Below are 16302 nucleotides of genomic sequence, written 5' to 3'. Positions count from 1 at the left end.
AAGAGCTGTCTGTCTGGGTAGGACTTATCTGTGCCTGGGTAGGAGTTGTCTGTGCCTGTATTAGAGCTGTCTGTATCTGCGTGAGAGCTGTCTGTGTCTGTGTAGGGGTGGTCTCCGTAGGAACTATCTGTGTCTGCTTAGGAGCTGTCTGTGTCGTGTAGGAGCTGTCTGTGTCTTTCTTCTTCTGCGTAAGAGCATCTTGCATTGTGTAGGAGATGAGTGAGTCCGTGTGGGACATCCCAATGTCTACTTCGGAGTTCCCACTCTATAGGTATTCTCACCTTCTGTGTCTGAACTGTCTGTGTCTGTTTAGTTACTGTTTGAGTTTGTTCCACAGATTACTCGGTTTGCTTTGGCTCTGTCTGAGTCTGTGCGGAAGTTGCCAGGTTCTTTGTTGATCTCTCTTGGTCTGTGTACAAGTTGTCTGGGCTTGTGTTAGGAGTTGTCTGGGTACCTAGATATCATTGCACATGGACTTTATCAGTCATTGTCGGTGTTGGCATTCCCAGGGACTGTGTAATTACTGCCTAGACCTGTGTAAAAACTTACTGCACCTGTAATGAGTTTCCAATGCCCGTGCCCATGCGATTATGATCAATGTGCATCCTGGGACTGTGTAGAATCCCATTTTGATCCTGCATTACTGTTCTGAGTCTATAATGGAGCTGTACATGTCTTTGAATGGATAAGGCTGGGACTGCATAAGAACAGCCTGGATATTTGTAGCAAAAACAAAAATTGCTGGAAAAACTCAGCAGGTCTGACATGCTCTGTGGAGAGAAAGAGTTAATGTTTCGAATCCAGATGACTCTTCTTTGGAACTAAAGAGAAGTGGAAATATGGGGAATTATGTACCGTTTAAGGGGGTGGGGCAGATGAAGCTAGATAGAAGGCCAGTGATGGCTGGAGGCAAAGGGGAGATTGCAAAAGATGTCATAAACAAAAGGTCAAAGGGATGTTGATGGTGGTGATACTGGCTAAAGGAGGTGCTAATGGTGACATTAAGAGTAAAAAGCAGGTTGAGCAAATGACAGATGGCCCTAGAGGGGGTGTGGTGGTGAGAAGGAACAGTGCAGAAGCAAGGATCAAAATAGGCTAAAAGATGGGAATAAAACAATGAATGGAAAAAAAATTAATTTAATAAATTTACCTTAGCGGATATTTGTAGAACTGTTTGGTTCTATGTGCAAGCTGTTTGGATGTGTTTTGGTGTTGGTTGTTTCTGTGCAGGAATGCCTCATTGTAGGAGCTTCTTGTGTCTTGCGTATGAACTGTCACAGATTATGTGCAAGATCTAGTTCTGCATCTTCAGTGGGTACGAATTTCCTGTGGCTGTGCATTCGCTGTCAGATCTATTTGAGTCTGTGCACAAGGTCACTCCATGTAGGAGCAGTCTGGGTTTTTGAGGAAATGTCTGCAGAAAAAAGATTCTGTCTGCATATAAGCAGTTTTGGTTCAATGTGAGAGTCCTGATAATCTGGCCAAGAGCTCCCTGAATGTGTGCAGTACTATCTATGTTGATGTTATGGTTCCCTGAGCTAGTGTGAGAGTTCATTGAACTGTGTTGGAGCTTTCTATGTTCCTGTAAGATCTGTCTAAGCCTGGGTAGGACAGTTTCAATCTGCAAAGGGCTCTGGATGATCTTATGAGGTCTGAGTCATCATTGGCTGGGTCCAGCTAGGAGCTGGATGGGGCTCTGTAGGAGACACAGTAACTGTAGGGGATTCAGTAACTCCCTAGCTCTGTGTAGGAGCTAATTAGGTCTGTTTTGGAATTCTCTGCATCTGCAAGTGTCTACCTGGGTTCATGTAGGAACTGTCCAGCTCTCTCTAGGATCTCTCTGTCACTGTATAGGATCTGTTGGAGCCTCCATGCTCACTGTGTAGATCACAGACACTTGCAGTTCTGAAGAGGGCCCATTTGGCTTGTGGTACCTATGCTTGCTCTTTGGAAAAACTGAAAACAGGAAATGCTGGAAATACTCAGCAGCCCTGCCAACATCTGTGTGATAGAACTATAGATAATGTTAAGAGCCTGTGATCAATCATCAGTCTTGTAAAGTTATTGGTTCCTGAATGGATACAGACAGCTACTCTAAAGATCCAGAAAGCTCCTGGTCTCAGTTTATGCAAGAATATAATTACCCCCTGGTTTCTCAGTTCTAACCCAATAGCTTCACCTGGTGATCCTTCTTACAACTGAGATTGTTTCTTTAAGCAGAATTGTGACCCCTTTTTTATCCGCTCTCTAACCTATCTGAAGCCAGGAATGTTCAGCAGCCATTCTCACCCTGACTTACACAATGTTTCCAAAATAGAAATGTTATCACCCTTCCAAATGAAAATCTATACTCTCAGCCATTTTCATTCACTCACGGGATGTGAGCTTCGCTGGCTAGGCCAGCATTTATTGCCCAACCCGAGTTGTCCTTGAGAAGCTGCCTTCTTGAACTGCTGCAGCCCATGTGGTGTAGGTACACCCACAGTGCTGTGAGGAAGGGAGTTCCAGGATTTTGACCCCGCCACAGTAAAGGAACGATGATATATTTCCAAGTCAGGGTGGTGAGTGACTTGAAGGGGAACTTCCAGATGGTGGTGTTCCCATGTTTCTGCTGCCCTTGTCCTTCTAGATGGTAGGGGTTGTGGGTTTGGAAGGTACTGTTCATCTGCCTTATTCACTAGACTCTTTGCATTGAAGCATTCATCATTAACTAATGATCCTTTATATTGTTTTGCTTGTTTTTGTCCCTGCATTCACATTTGTTAATTTTCACCTCCGATTTCCAGCATTACCTTCTGAACCTAGGCTCAGGGTGCCAGCTCCTGTCAAGTTAGTTTGAACCCTCCTCCGTCTTAGATGCCAACCTCCCACCAGGATATTGGCCCCGGCTCTGTTCAGGTGCAATCATTTTGGCTGGTAAATGTAACTCCTCTATTCAAGAAATGAGGCAAACAGAAAGCCAGAAACACTTCCTCGTGGTGATAATCAGCATCGGATCGTCACTCTATTACTTAGAATCGGAGAAGAATTGAGCTATCTCGACTGACCTTCCTACTCAGGCCGGCCGAGGTCCAGACAGTCCAGCCCGCCCCCAGGGCCCAGCATCAAAGTCCAGGAGAGTTGAAGCGAAGGAGGCCACGCCCACTTTTTTACACCACTGGCAACCATAAACCAGGCAAGTTTAAAGGTCACATGAAATGTAAACATCCTTGACAGGCCAGAGAGTAGGTAAGTGTCTGAGGGAAGTGGATAGGAGGTCACGGGGGAGGTCATGGGGGTTCACAGCTTTGGGAGGTCAGGGGGTGGTCGGAGGTCGGGGGCTGGAGGTCTGGGGGGTTGTTGGGCCTCGGAGGGAAAGGTGTAGTGCCTCGGAGGCGGTGTTGGGCCTTGGGCAGGTTGGGCCTCAGGGGGAGAGGGAGTCAGGTCTCGGGGTGGGTGTCGGGCCTCAAAGGGAGGGGGCCAGGTCTTGAAGGGGGGGTCTTAAATTTCAGTGGGCTTGCGGTGTTTGGGGGGTGGGTGGGTGTCGGGCCATGGAGAGTGGTGTCGGGGCTCAGGTCAGGTCCATTCGGGCCTGGGGGGTTGTGGAATTTAGAGTCAGGCCCGCCGGGGGGAGGGGAGGGGGAGGTCCTGTGTGTTTAGGGTGATCCCATTTGGTGGAGACCCTTGGGGTCAGGGGTTGGGGGAGTCCTGTGGGGGTGGGGAAGTTGGGGAGTCCCCTGCGGGGGGTTGGATGTGTGGGGGTAGTCCCGTGAGTGGGGAGATCGGGGAATGGGGGAGTCCCCTGGGGGAGGGTTGAGTGCATGTGGGTAGTCCCATAAGTGGGGACGTTGGGGAGCGGGGGAGTCCCCTGGGGGGTGTTGGGTGTGTGGTGGTGGTCCCATGGGTGGGGAGATTGGGGAGTCCCCTGGGGGGGGGGGGGGGGTAAGATGTGTGGAGATAAGTCTGGGTGGGGCAGTCGGGGAGTGGGGGGAGTCCCAGTGGTTGGGAGTGGTGGTTGGGGGTAATCTTATGGACGGGTAGTCAGGTGGAGTTCCCTGGAGGATCGGGGGGGTGGGGTTAGTCCAATGGTGGGGGGTAGGCGGGGTGGGCAGAGGCCTCTTTGGGGTCAGGGGTGTGGCGGGAGTCTGGTGGGCAGTTGGCCTAGGTCTGTTAACCAGAAGTTAGACGTGATTTTAATTCTTCTAACTTTTTCTTCGTAACTATTGAGGTAACCTAGTCAAAACCATCTGACGTTTGCAATTTAAATCACACTTTCAGATGGTTCCTCATGCAGGGCAACGGCCGAGGGGAAGTTTGCACTTCTGGGCAATTGCCGTGCAAACCTTACCTGTGAACGTCCGAAGGGGATTCTCCAGCGCATCTTTGGGGTAAACCCCCCCACCGAATCCAACACTGGAGAGCTTTAAAGTTATGGCCCACAGGTCAGTTAGCTGAAAGTCTGTCATAGAGAAAATGCTAGAATCCATTATTAAGGAGGTTTTGGCAGGACATTTAAAAAATTATAATGCAGTCAACCAGAATCAACATTGTTTTGCGGCTGGGAGATGGTGTTTGATTAATTTATTAGCATTATTTGAGGAATTAACAAGGTGGATAGAGGGGAACCTGTAAATGTGGTGTCACTCTTTTGAGTCAAAACAATTCAACTACATTAACAAAATCAGGGGCAAAGTAAAAGCAGAACCTTAAAGGGAAACTGCAGGAACAAAACACAAAATGAGAAGGAAACTTATCAACATTACATCAAAATGTGATGTAAGTGTGGTGTACTTGGATCAAAGATTACTACACAAAATAAGACCTCATGATGTCAGAGGATTAGTTAGATATAAGAAACAGAGTAGGGATTATAAAGGTCATCTTCGAGTTGGCAAGTTGTGTCTAGAGTAGGGCGACAGGGCCTCAACTATTTACAACTTACATCAGTGACTTGGATGAAGGGGTTTAACGTGTGGCAGCTAAATTTGCTGATGACACAAAAGGAGATCGGGAAGTTGTCAAGAAGGTGTAAAAGTCTACAAAGGGATTTAGAATAGGCTATGTTAGTGGGAAAACTTTGGGAGATGGTATATAATGTGGGAAAATGCGAGCTTGTCCACTTTGGTAGGAAGAATAGAAAAGCAGAATATTATTTAAATGGAGAGAGATTGCAGAACTCAGTGGTGCAGAGGGATCTGGGTGTCCTGGTGCAATGAATCATGAAAAATTAGCATGCAGATACCGCAAGTGATTAGGAAGCCAAATTGAATGTTGGCATTTTTTGCAAGGGAGATCAAATATAAAAGTAGGGACATGTTGGTACAACTGTACAGGGCTTAAAGCACTACATCTGGAGTACTGTGTACCGTTTTGGTCTCCTTGCTTAACAAAGGACCTAATTGTCTTAGAAGAAATTCAGAGAAGTAATTCAGCTTAAGACTGGAATGAAAGAATTACCTCATGAGGAAAGGTAGCTGGGCTTATACTCATTGGAGTTTAGAAGAATGAGAGGTGCCCTAATTGAAAGATGTAAGATTCTGAAGGGGCTTGGCAAGGTGGATGCTGGGAGGGTGTTTCCTCTTGTGAGGAAGTCTAGAACTGTGGGACATGGTTTTAAAATTAGGGGCCTCCCATTTAAGACTGAGATGGAGGATTTTTTTTTTCATTCATAGGGTGATCAGCCTGTGGATTTCTCTTCCTCGATGAGTGGTGGAGTGGGGTCATTGAATGTATTCCAAGCTGAGTTAGATAGATTTTTGATCGACAAGGGAATCGATGGTTATGGGGGGGCAAGGGCAGGGGCACGGGTGGCAGTTGGGGGGCAGAAAGGAACGTGGATTTAAGGCCACAACAAATCAGCCGTGGTCTCATCGAATGGTGGAGCAGCCTTGAGGGGTCAAATGGCCTACTCCTGCTCCTAATTTTTGTGTTCTATCTCAGGTACCACACCTTCCAGAACTAGTCCCAATGACTCATGAATATAAAGCTCTCCCTCAAGCACCATCTCTCCAGCCACCTATTCATTTGCACCATCCTTCAATTCCTGTAATCACTGGCACTGCAAGCAAACTTAGCTCCTTGAAATCGGCCTGCAGAACATTATTCCCCTTTCCACATATGCCGTTGATACCCATATAGACCATTACCACTTGCTGTTTTCATCCTTCAGAATGTTCTGCAGCCACTTAGTGACATCCTGGACCCAAGCAACCAGGGAAGCAATGGAACACCCTGGAGTCACATCTGCAGCTGCATTCCCCTAATTATTAAGGAACAATAGCCCTCATCAGTATTCAGGGGTGAATACTGATTTTAGAGCAAGATATGAATAGGGAGCTTATGGGCTTATCCTTACGTGTCTGACATCATACCCTCTTCGCCTGTACATATTTAAACTCTAGGGTGACCATAATCCTGAACTTGCCCTCTCCATTGCTCAGTCTCAGGGATATCTGCAGCTATAACTACAGCACCGAAAACTAGAGTTTGTACTCCTCAAGCCGACAACACTTCCAGTGCAGGTACTTGTCCAGGTCAGGAGAAGCATGCTGGAATTCCCACAGAGCACAGGAGGTACCACTGATGGGATTGAGGTGCCCTGCAGTGCCTCTACCTATCAGGTGACTAACTAAACTTTCCAGAAATAAACTTAAGACTGGTTCCTGCTCTAGAGAAAATATTTTTCCCTAATTCTTCATCTTGGATTCCCTTACCTCAGGGCTCTCTGATTGAAGACCGCTATTGTTAAAGATGGAAATGCCCTGTGGCTCACGATTTATTCACTGTCAGAATTCCTCATCCTTGCTCTGACATGATGATTGATGTCGCTGTATAACCATTCCACAAATCCCTCTGAGTTTGCCCTCTCCTTTAAGTACACTCTGCTGCCTGGCCTTTGCTAACAATGATCTGAACTGAGTAAAGGGGGCATAATTTCAAAGTGTGCAGCCGATAATTCGGATGGATAGTAAACTGTATGGAGGATAGTAACAGCTCTTCAGAAGGCCGCAGGGAGTCTGATGAAATGAGCAGATTCTTGACAGTTGGAAATGAGAAGTGTGAAGCGATTCACTTCAGTAGGATTAATAGGGAGAGGCAATATGAACTAAATAGCCTCGTTGACTGGCAGTGCAGAAAGAGTATGTGCAAAATTCATTGCCAATGTCAACATGGGGTATGGTAGAACAAAAACAAAAATACCTGGAAAAACTCAGCAGGTCTGACAGCATCTGCAGAGAGGGATACAGTTAACGTTTAGAGTCCGAATGACTCTTCATCAGAACTAAGGGAAAATAGAAAAGAGGTGAAATATAAGCTGGTTTAAGGTGGTGTGGGACAGGTAGAACTGGATAGAGGGCCAGTGATAGGTGGAGATTGCCAAAAGATGTCATAGACAAAAGGACAAAGAGGTGTTGACGGTGGTGATATTAGCCAAGGAATGTGCTAATGGGGACATTAAGGGTGGAAAGCAGGACAAGTAAGGGACAGATAGTCCTAGTGGGGGTGGGACGAAGGGGAATAGAAATAGGCTAAAAGGTAGAGATAAACAATGAATGGAAATACACTTAAAAATAATGGAAATAGGTGGGGGAAAAATACATATAAATTATAGGGAAAAGGGAGATTGAAAAGGGGGTGGGGAAGGAGGAGAGAGTTCATGATCTAAAGTTGTTGATCAGTCCGGAAGGCTGTAAAGTGTTTAGTCGGAAGATGAGGTGCTGTTCCTCCAGTTTGCATTGGGCTTCACTGAAACATTGCAGCAGGTCAAGGACGGACATGTGGGCATGAGAGCAGGGTGGTGTGTTGAAATGGTAAGCGACAGGGAGGTCTGGGTCATGCTTGCGGACAGACCGAAGGTGTTCCGCAACGTGGTCAACCAGTCTGTGTTTGTTCTCTCCAGTGTAGTGGAAACCACATTGGGAGCAACGAAAGCAGAAAACTAAATTGAGGGAAGTGCAAGTCAAATGCTGCTTCACTTGAAAGGAGTGCTTGGGCCCTTGGACGGTGAGGAGGGGGGAAGTAAAGGTGAAGGTGTTGCACCTTCTGTGATTGCATGGGAAGGTGCAGTGAGAGGGGTTGAGGTGTAGGGGGTGATGGAGGAGTGGACCAGGGTGTCCCGGAGGGAACAATCCCTGCAAAACGCCCCCAGGGATGGTGAAGGGAAGATGTGTTTGGTGGTGTCATCATGCTGGAGTTGGCGGAAATAGCGGAGGATGATCCTTTGAATGCGGAGTGGTGATAAGTGACGACAAGGGAGACCCTACCATGGTTCTGGGAGGGAGAGGAAGGTGTGAGGGCAGAGGCGCAGGAGATGGGCCAGATACGGTTGAGGGCCCTGTCAACCACCGTGGGTGGAAAACCTTGGTTAAGGAAGAAGGAACATATGTCAGAGGAGCTGCTTTTAAAAGTGGCATCATCAGAACAAATGCGACAGAGGCGAAGGAACTGAGAGAATGGGATGGAGTCCTTACAGGAAGTGGGGTGTGAGGTGCCGTAGTCAAGGTAGCTGTGGGAGTCGGTAGGCTTGTAATGAAAATTGGTGGACAGTCTATCACCAGAAATTGTGACAGAGAGGTCAAGGAAAGGAAGGGAAGTGTCAATGATGGACCATGTGAAAATGATGGAAGGGTGGAAATTGGAAGCAAAATTAATAAATTTTTCCAGATCCAGATGAGAGCATGAAGTGGCATCGAAGCAACCATCAATGTACTGGAGAAAGATTTGTGGGAGGGGGACGGAGTAGGACTAGAACAAGGAATGTTCCACATACCCCATTAAGAGACAGGCAGAACTGGGGCCCATGTGGGTACCCATATTTGGAGGAAGACTTCCCACCCCTTACCCTACCTCAGACCACTCCTTTAGTTCTTCATCACATTCCTCCCTTTCAATAGCATAAAACCCATCACATTTCCACCTTCCTTCAGTTCTGTTGAAGAGTCATGTTCACGTAAAAACGTGAATGTATTGAAACTCAGGTGGTAACCTTCTGAGGAAACAAACCCCTACTCCTGAAAATTACCAGTCCTGGAGCATTAGCCCTCATGTGACACTAAGACTGCACATGAAGAACTGTTGGATTTAAACCCTCCTTATTCTATTAATATGAGCCGGATTTTGAACTATTCCTTGGAGGCTAACAACTCAAAGAACATTACTTTGTTCTGGGGTATTAGCCCATCCTAGGACATAAACTATTTTCTAGACCCAGACCTTCCTGTCACTTGCCATTTCAATACAGCACCCTGCTCTTATGCCCACATGTCCGCCTTTGGCCTGCTGTAATGTTGCAGTGAAGCCCAACGCAAACTGGAGGAACAGCACCTCATCTTCCAATTAGGCACTTTACAGCCTTCCAGACTTAATATTGAGTTCAACAACTTCAGATCATGAACTTTCTCCTCCATCCTCACCCCTTTTTGATCCCATTTTTCAAATAGTTATTTTTTAAAATTTATATATATATTTTCTTCCCACCTATTTCTATTATTATAATTTTTCAAATTTATTTCCATTCATTGTTTTATCCCCACCTTTTAGCCTATTTAGATCTTTTCTCCGACACTGTACCCCCCCCCCCCCACCACCACCACCAACTAGGGCCGTCTGTCACTTGCTGAACCTGCTTTCTACCCTTAATGTCACCAATAGCACCTCCTTCAGCCAGTATCACCACTATCAACACCCTTTCCACCTTTCGTTTATGACATCTTTTACAATCTCTCCTTTGCCTCCACCTATCACTGGCCTCCTGTCCAGCTTCATCTGTCCCACCATCCCTTAAACAGTATATACTTCACCACATTTCTACTGCTCTTTAGGTCTGAAGAAGAGTCATATGGGCTCGAAATGTTAACTCTGTCTTTCTCTCCACAGATGCTCAGTTTTTCCAGCAATATTTGTTGTTTCTGGACACTGTCCAGGAACCTTGATAGCTTCTGTAACTCTGATCTCATGTGGAATATTAAACACTCTTCGAGCATGAAACCCCTTGTAAATCCCCTGGAACACCTCTTCCATATTAACCCCACCCCCAGATACTCAACCCCACTCCTCCCACTGCCCCACCCTCCTCTTCTCCCGGGGGTACACTGACTCTACTGGCAACATTAACTTATCCTGGGCCATTAACCACGCCTTGGACATTCAGACATTAATCCCTCCTGGAAATTTGCACCCCAGAGCACCAACCAATCCTGGAGTGTTAAACCCTCCTGTGAAATTAACCTCTCCAAAGACATTACCCCTTCCTATGACATTACCTACCCTCCCGCTATTTTAACCCTGGTCGGAAACGAACCCACATCAGAAGTTGACCCCTCCTGGGACATTAACTCCTCCTGTTATATTCACGGCTCGGGTGGGCGGGGGGGGGTGGGGGGGGTGGGTGAGGGGTCGGGGGGTGGAGGGCATTAAACCCACCTGTAACTTTGGTGTCTTCTGGTAATTGACCCATCCCCAGGACATTAACGTTCCTGCGACACTAACCCTTCTCTGTGGTTCCGCATGAATTCCGCGTGAAACCCCACAGCCGCTTTCACCTCTTCCCATGTAACCCGGCGACACCAAAGACCCAGACTCCGAAGCGAGTTCTCAAATGGCTGTTGTTGACAAAGAGGAGATGACCAGTGTCCCGATATGACACACCAAGCAAGGAAGGACACTGAGGCAACAGGGGCCTGAATTCTGGAGCGCCCGTGATGCGCTTGGACCATTTCGCCCTGAAGTGCTCGAGTTCCACCGCAGTATCCCTAATCTGAGCTCCTCCTGGTCTCCTGGACAACACGTTTGTTTCAACCAACACCTCAAAGTCGTTCATCACATTGTAGCTTACGGGAGCTTCCTTCGTGCGTACAAACTGTTTACCTGTATTGCAAAGCTGCAGACAGGGAGGCAGTGGTGTCGTGGCAATGCTTATACTCCCGAGCGGCCACCAGCCACGAGCTCAAATCCCACCAGGCAGTTGGTGCAATCTAATTCATAAACTTTAGGGGAGGAAAACAATGCCCTCATCCTCATGACTACCCTTATGTGTGGCTACATTAAGCTGTGCGCGGACCCTAGGTACGCAAGCACTGCGTGCTGAGGTTCTACCTGTCCCCGGTGTTGCGAAGGATGGGTCTGGTGTGCAACCCTCCAAGTAGTTGAACCGTGCAGTACCTCCTGTCCCTCGTGGAAAGGTTTATGCAGAGAAACACCTTTGACCACAAGACCATCAGGCAGTGGCCGGCACCTAATGTCCTAGAGACCCTGAGGGAAAAGGAGAGGGTGGATCCTGTGGGATGGTTCCCCGAGCAGACTGTCAAAGTCATTTGGCAGAATGCCTCATCACCAGAAATTTCCAACAAGCACCAAGATGTATCCTGGCTGATGGTGAGAAAGGCCCTACCCGTCAGATCCTTCCAACACGCCAGGAGTCTCACCCCCTCTGCACGTTGCCCTCAAGGTGGCTGTGGTGGGGACGAGACTCTTGTTCACCTCCTTGTGGATTGTGCCTTTGCAAAGAAGGTCTGGAGAGAGATGCAGTGGTTTCTGTTGAGGTTCATCCCGAGGAGTTCTGTGACACAGGATTCTGTGCTCTATGGGCTGTTCCCAGGGACACACACCGAGACAAACATCAACTTCAGCTGGAGGATCACCAACTCGGTGAAAGACACTCTGGTCTGCCCGAAACTTGTTGGTCTTGCAGCACAAAAGTTGTCCCCGGCCGACTGTTGCAGACTGGCACATTCCAAGGTCCAAGACTACGTGCTGAGGGATGCAGTAAAGCTTTGGGCAGACCCTGCAGAGGTGCAATGGGGAAAAGTTGTTTTCTGAAACCTTCTGCCATAGTGCACCGAGGGGCTGGGAATTGTATAGATCCCTTGGGCTGTACAGCTCAAAATGAATGTATGCAGTAAATACTACATGTATGAGAATTATATTGAAGCACCTCAGGGTGCAACATGATCTATTTGCAAAGCTTGAATATTATTGCACTTTCTGTGATGGCCATTTAAAAATGTTTTGTCATTTTCTTTCAGATATTTTATGAATAAAGTAAATTTTGGAAAAAAATAATAAAACTTAGTAATGGTGACCATGAAACTATCATCAATTGTTGTAAAAACCCATCTGGTTCACTAATGCCCTTTAGGGAAGGAAATCCACCATCCTTACCCAGTCTGGCCTACATGTGACTCCAGACCCTCAGCAATGCGGTTGACTCTTAACTGCCCTCCGACATGGTTTAGCAAGTCAGTTGTGACAATTAGGGATGGGCAGTTCAGTGGAACTTCACTCACTGTGAAGCACTTTGGAATGTTTCAAGATGTTCCAAATAAATATAAGTTATGAAAGTTTACATGGGGATCTATCCCAACTGACAGCAAGTGTCATTTAATCTTTACCTCTTTGCGTTACATTCTTTGCCGGTTGAGCAGTGCCATGATTTTAAAATTCTTATCTTGGTTTTCAAACTCTGCCATGGACTCACTAACCCTTGAAACCTCAACCAACCCTAACCCTCTAAGGTGTCTGCACTCATCCAGTTCTGGACTTTTCACAACCCCAATTTTCTTAACTTCACCACTTGTATTTGTGTCTTCAGCCCCCTGGGCTCTAAACACTGCAATTCTCTCCCCAAACCTCATCTCCCTAGCCTGCTCACCTCCTTTAACTCACTTCTTAAAAATTCTTCTTTGAGTAAGGTTAGGGGGTATGGAAGGTTATGTTACTGGATTAGCAATGCAGAGGTGCTTGAAACAGAAAATGCTGGAAATACTGAACAGGTCAGGCAGCAACTGCAGAGAGAGAGAAACCGAGTTAAGTTTTCAGGATAAAAGAAAAATGTGGATTCATTTGCAGATGCACTCTTAAGGAAGAGTCATACGGACTCGAAACATTAACTCTGTTTCTCTCTCCCCAGATGCAGCCAGACCTGCTGAGCTTTTCCAGCATGTTCTGTTTTCATTTAACATTTCAGAGCTTTTATTCAGGTGAGGTATGTTCTGATGAAGGGTCACAAACCTGAAACATTAACTCTCTTTCTCTCTCCAGAAATGCTGCCAGATCTGCTGAGTATTTCCTGCATTTTCTGTTTTTATTTCAGCTTTCCAGCATCCACAGTATTTTGCTTTTGCATCAGAACTGGGCCTGGGTTAATTATCTGGAGGCAGAAGTTCAAATCCAAGTATACAGCTGGAGATTTTAAACACAGTTAATTAAGTATATCTGAAATAAAAAGCTAGGAGTAATGATGGTGACTGTTAAATAATATTAATGAACCAGATAGTAGTTACACAAAGGAAATCAACTGTCCTTACCCAATCTGGCTTCAATGTGACTCCAGACCTACTGCAATGGGGTTAACCCACAACTGCTTTCTGAAATGGCTTATCAAGCCATTATGTTCAAGAAGATGGCTCACTACCAGCTTCTCAAGGGCAATTAGCAATAAATACTGGCCTTGCCAGTGATGTCCACATACTGTGAATGATTAATATTATATGCAAACAATCCACCTCCTGTCCTAATATGCTTTCTTTGGCTCCCTATTACTTTTAAAATAACCCGAAGCTCCTGTGAAGCACCTTGGGATGTTTTACTGCATTAAAGATGCTAAAGTGCATGTTGCTTAAGGGTATTATGAGGATCATTGGTCTCAAGTGCAGTCCCTGACCAGATAATGACTTTAGGTTCCCTTCCCTAAAGGCCCGTTAGTGAACTAGTTAGTCCTTTACCACCCTCCAACATCTTGCACGGTCATTTCTTTCCTAGTCCCACTAATAATTGGGTGGTTTTGACTTCAGGGCTTGGATAGTGTCCAGGAATCTGTCAGGGTTCGAGGTCAGTACCACAAAGCAGCATTAATGGGGAGTCCAGATTCCTGGACTGTTTCACTCAGCCCTTTCCCCCCTATAAACAGTACAATGTTGCAGAGAGACAGTTGCCTGAAGCTGGATCACGTTGACAGCTGTCGAGCAGACTCATTAAATTCGCAGCGATTGTAACAAAGGGTAAAAGCAAAGGAGAGGCATTACAGAGACATTACAGAAACTTGCTCAATTGGGAAGTTGGGTCCAACAGGATGCCCCAAAACAGAGGCTCCTATAAAAGTTGGACAGAGAGAGACACAAACAGACAGGGATATAGAAAGAGGGGTAGCCATAGAGGGATAGAGGGAGAGACAGAGAGAGAAAGTCAGAGAGACAAAGAGGGAGCGAAGCAGAGAGATGGAAAGAGAGAGAGGTGGGAGGAAAGACTCAAAGACAGATAGAGGGAGAGAGCTAGAGGGAGCTGAAAGACAGCCAGACTGGCAGATACACAGATGGAGAACGCACATCAGATATTCCTCAAATCATCTCCGGAACTCTGTGGCATCAAAGAATGAGATTGAAGCACTAAGATTCCCCATATGTAAAATGACTTCTACATATATACAAGCATATGAATTAAGAGCAGGAGTAGGCCGCTCAGCCCCTCGAGCCTGCCCCACCATTCAATAAGATCATGGCTGATCTGAATGTAACCTCAACCCCACATTCTTACCTACCCCCAATAATCTTTCACTCCGTCACTTATCAAGAATTAATTTACCTCTGCCTTAAAGATATCAAAAGACTCTGCCTCAAACACATCTTGAAGAACAGAATTCCAAAGTCTCACAACCCTCAGAGAAAAAAAAAATCCTCATCACTGAATGAAATGGGTGATCCCTTATTTTTAAACAGTGACCTCTCATTTTAGATCTCCCACAATAGGAAATATCCTTTCCACATCCTTCCTGTCAAGTTCCCCTCAGGATCCTATATGTTTCAATCAAGTCGCCTCTTACTCTTCTAAACTCCAGCAGATACCAGCCTAGTCTGTCCAAACTTTCCTCATAAGACAAACCAGTCCATTCCAGTTATTAATCTAGTAAACATCCTCTGAACGGCCTCCAGTGCTTTTACATCTTTCCAAAAATAAACAAACCAGTACTGTACCCAGTACTCCAAATGTGGTCTCACCAATGCCCTGTATAAATGAAGTATAACCTCCCTACTTTTGTATTCAATTCCCCTCACAATGAACGATAACATTCTATTAGCTTTGTTAATTACTTGCTGTACCTGCATACCAACCTTTTGCAATTCATGCACTAGGACACCCAGATCCCTCTGCATCTCAGAGCTCTGACATCTCTCACCATTTATATAACATGCTTTTTTTTAATTCTTCCTGCCAAAATGGACAATTTCACATTTTCCCACATTATACCCCATTTGCCAGGTTGTTGCCCACTCGCATAACCTTTCTATATCTTTTTGCAGCCTCCTTGCGTCCTCTTCACAGCTTAATTTCCTACCTACCTTTGTGTCATCAGCAAATTTACATTTAATTTTAAATTTATTTCAATAAATTTACAAATCCATATCTCAGATAACCAGCATTGATAAAAAATGGTTTAGTCACTACGTGGTTGCCATGTTATGGAACCATTTATGGGCAAACTAGCTGCTGGGGTTCCTATATTGCAACACTGACCAACTGAAAAGGCTTTGCAACATCCCTAGAATTTGAAGGCTGTCATAGAGTTGTAAATCATTTCATTCTGACCTTTATATATCTTGTTTTCCTTGTTAGGGAGCTAATTTTGGGCTCTGCACTGGTTTCACACAGCAAAACAACATTTCGCAATTCATGGCTCAGTAGAATAGTTTGACAGTGAGAGTCAGTAATTATATAATAATTCATTGTTCACCTTTGTGCACATTAGTACATTCCAAGGCATTGAGTTAATTGGCCTGACAATCTAGCAGTGGGCCTTCTCGTGTTTGTAGAAATTGGACATAGGGGGAGCGAGAGGGCTACTTCTCAGAGTAGTCAACAATCACAGGCAAAGCCTTGCAGATGCTGGGAGGCAGAAATGAACAGAAAAAGCTGGAAATATGTAGCAGCTTTGCCAATATCTGTGGAGAGAGGGACAGAGTTAATATTTCAGGCCAGTGACCCCTTGGTCAGAACTTGGGATACTGAGGGATGTAACAGCAAATAATCAACTTGTGTTATGTGTAGGCCCTGACTACATATGGGTGCCGGGTACCCCTCCCTGAAAGACATCAGGAAACCAGGTGTGATTTCACCACCCTCCAGTTCCTGGTGACAGACCACAAGTGGCCAGGTGTATTGGGCAGGGTTTGAACATTGAATTGATGACAGTTCGACCCAGAGTGTTGGACCCAATGCCTCTGCAGCACCAGTACTGTCGATTGTCTCCCTCCCCACTCTGTTTGACGTGGTCTGGAAACCTGGCTCGTTCATAATGCAGACTCCAGACACCGGATCAACATAAGAACATAA

At 45.9% G+C, this 16302-nt stretch overlaps 1 protein-coding gene across 4 annotated transcripts in view; it reads left to right on the top strand.

The window, feature by feature from the left end:
* Positions 1–16302, top strand: part of LOC121272281 (lysophosphatidic acid receptor 6-like) — an 85876-nt gene that overhangs the window by 45934 nt on the left and 23640 nt on the right. For 2 of the 4 annotated variants that reach the window (XR_005941865.1, XR_005941867.1), the window contains exon 2: positions 2787–3169. The exons of 1 other annotated variant lie outside the window; for it this stretch is intronic. The gene's annotated coding sequence lies outside the window, so the exon portion shown is untranslated. Of the gene's footprint in view, positions 1–85; positions 272–2786; positions 3170–16302 lie in introns of those variants that run through there. One more of the 4 variants, XR_005941866.1, reaches the window with a different exon arrangement.

The sequence above is a fragment of the Carcharodon carcharias genome, chromosome 33 (assembly GCF_017639515.1).
Source record: "Carcharodon carcharias isolate sCarCar2 chromosome 33, sCarCar2.pri, whole genome shotgun sequence".
Lineage (NCBI taxonomy): Eukaryota > Metazoa > Chordata > Chondrichthyes > Lamniformes > Lamnidae > Carcharodon > Carcharodon carcharias.
The sequence above is the reverse complement of the archived record's forward strand: the minus strand, read 5'-3'. Positions and strand labels throughout refer to the sequence as shown.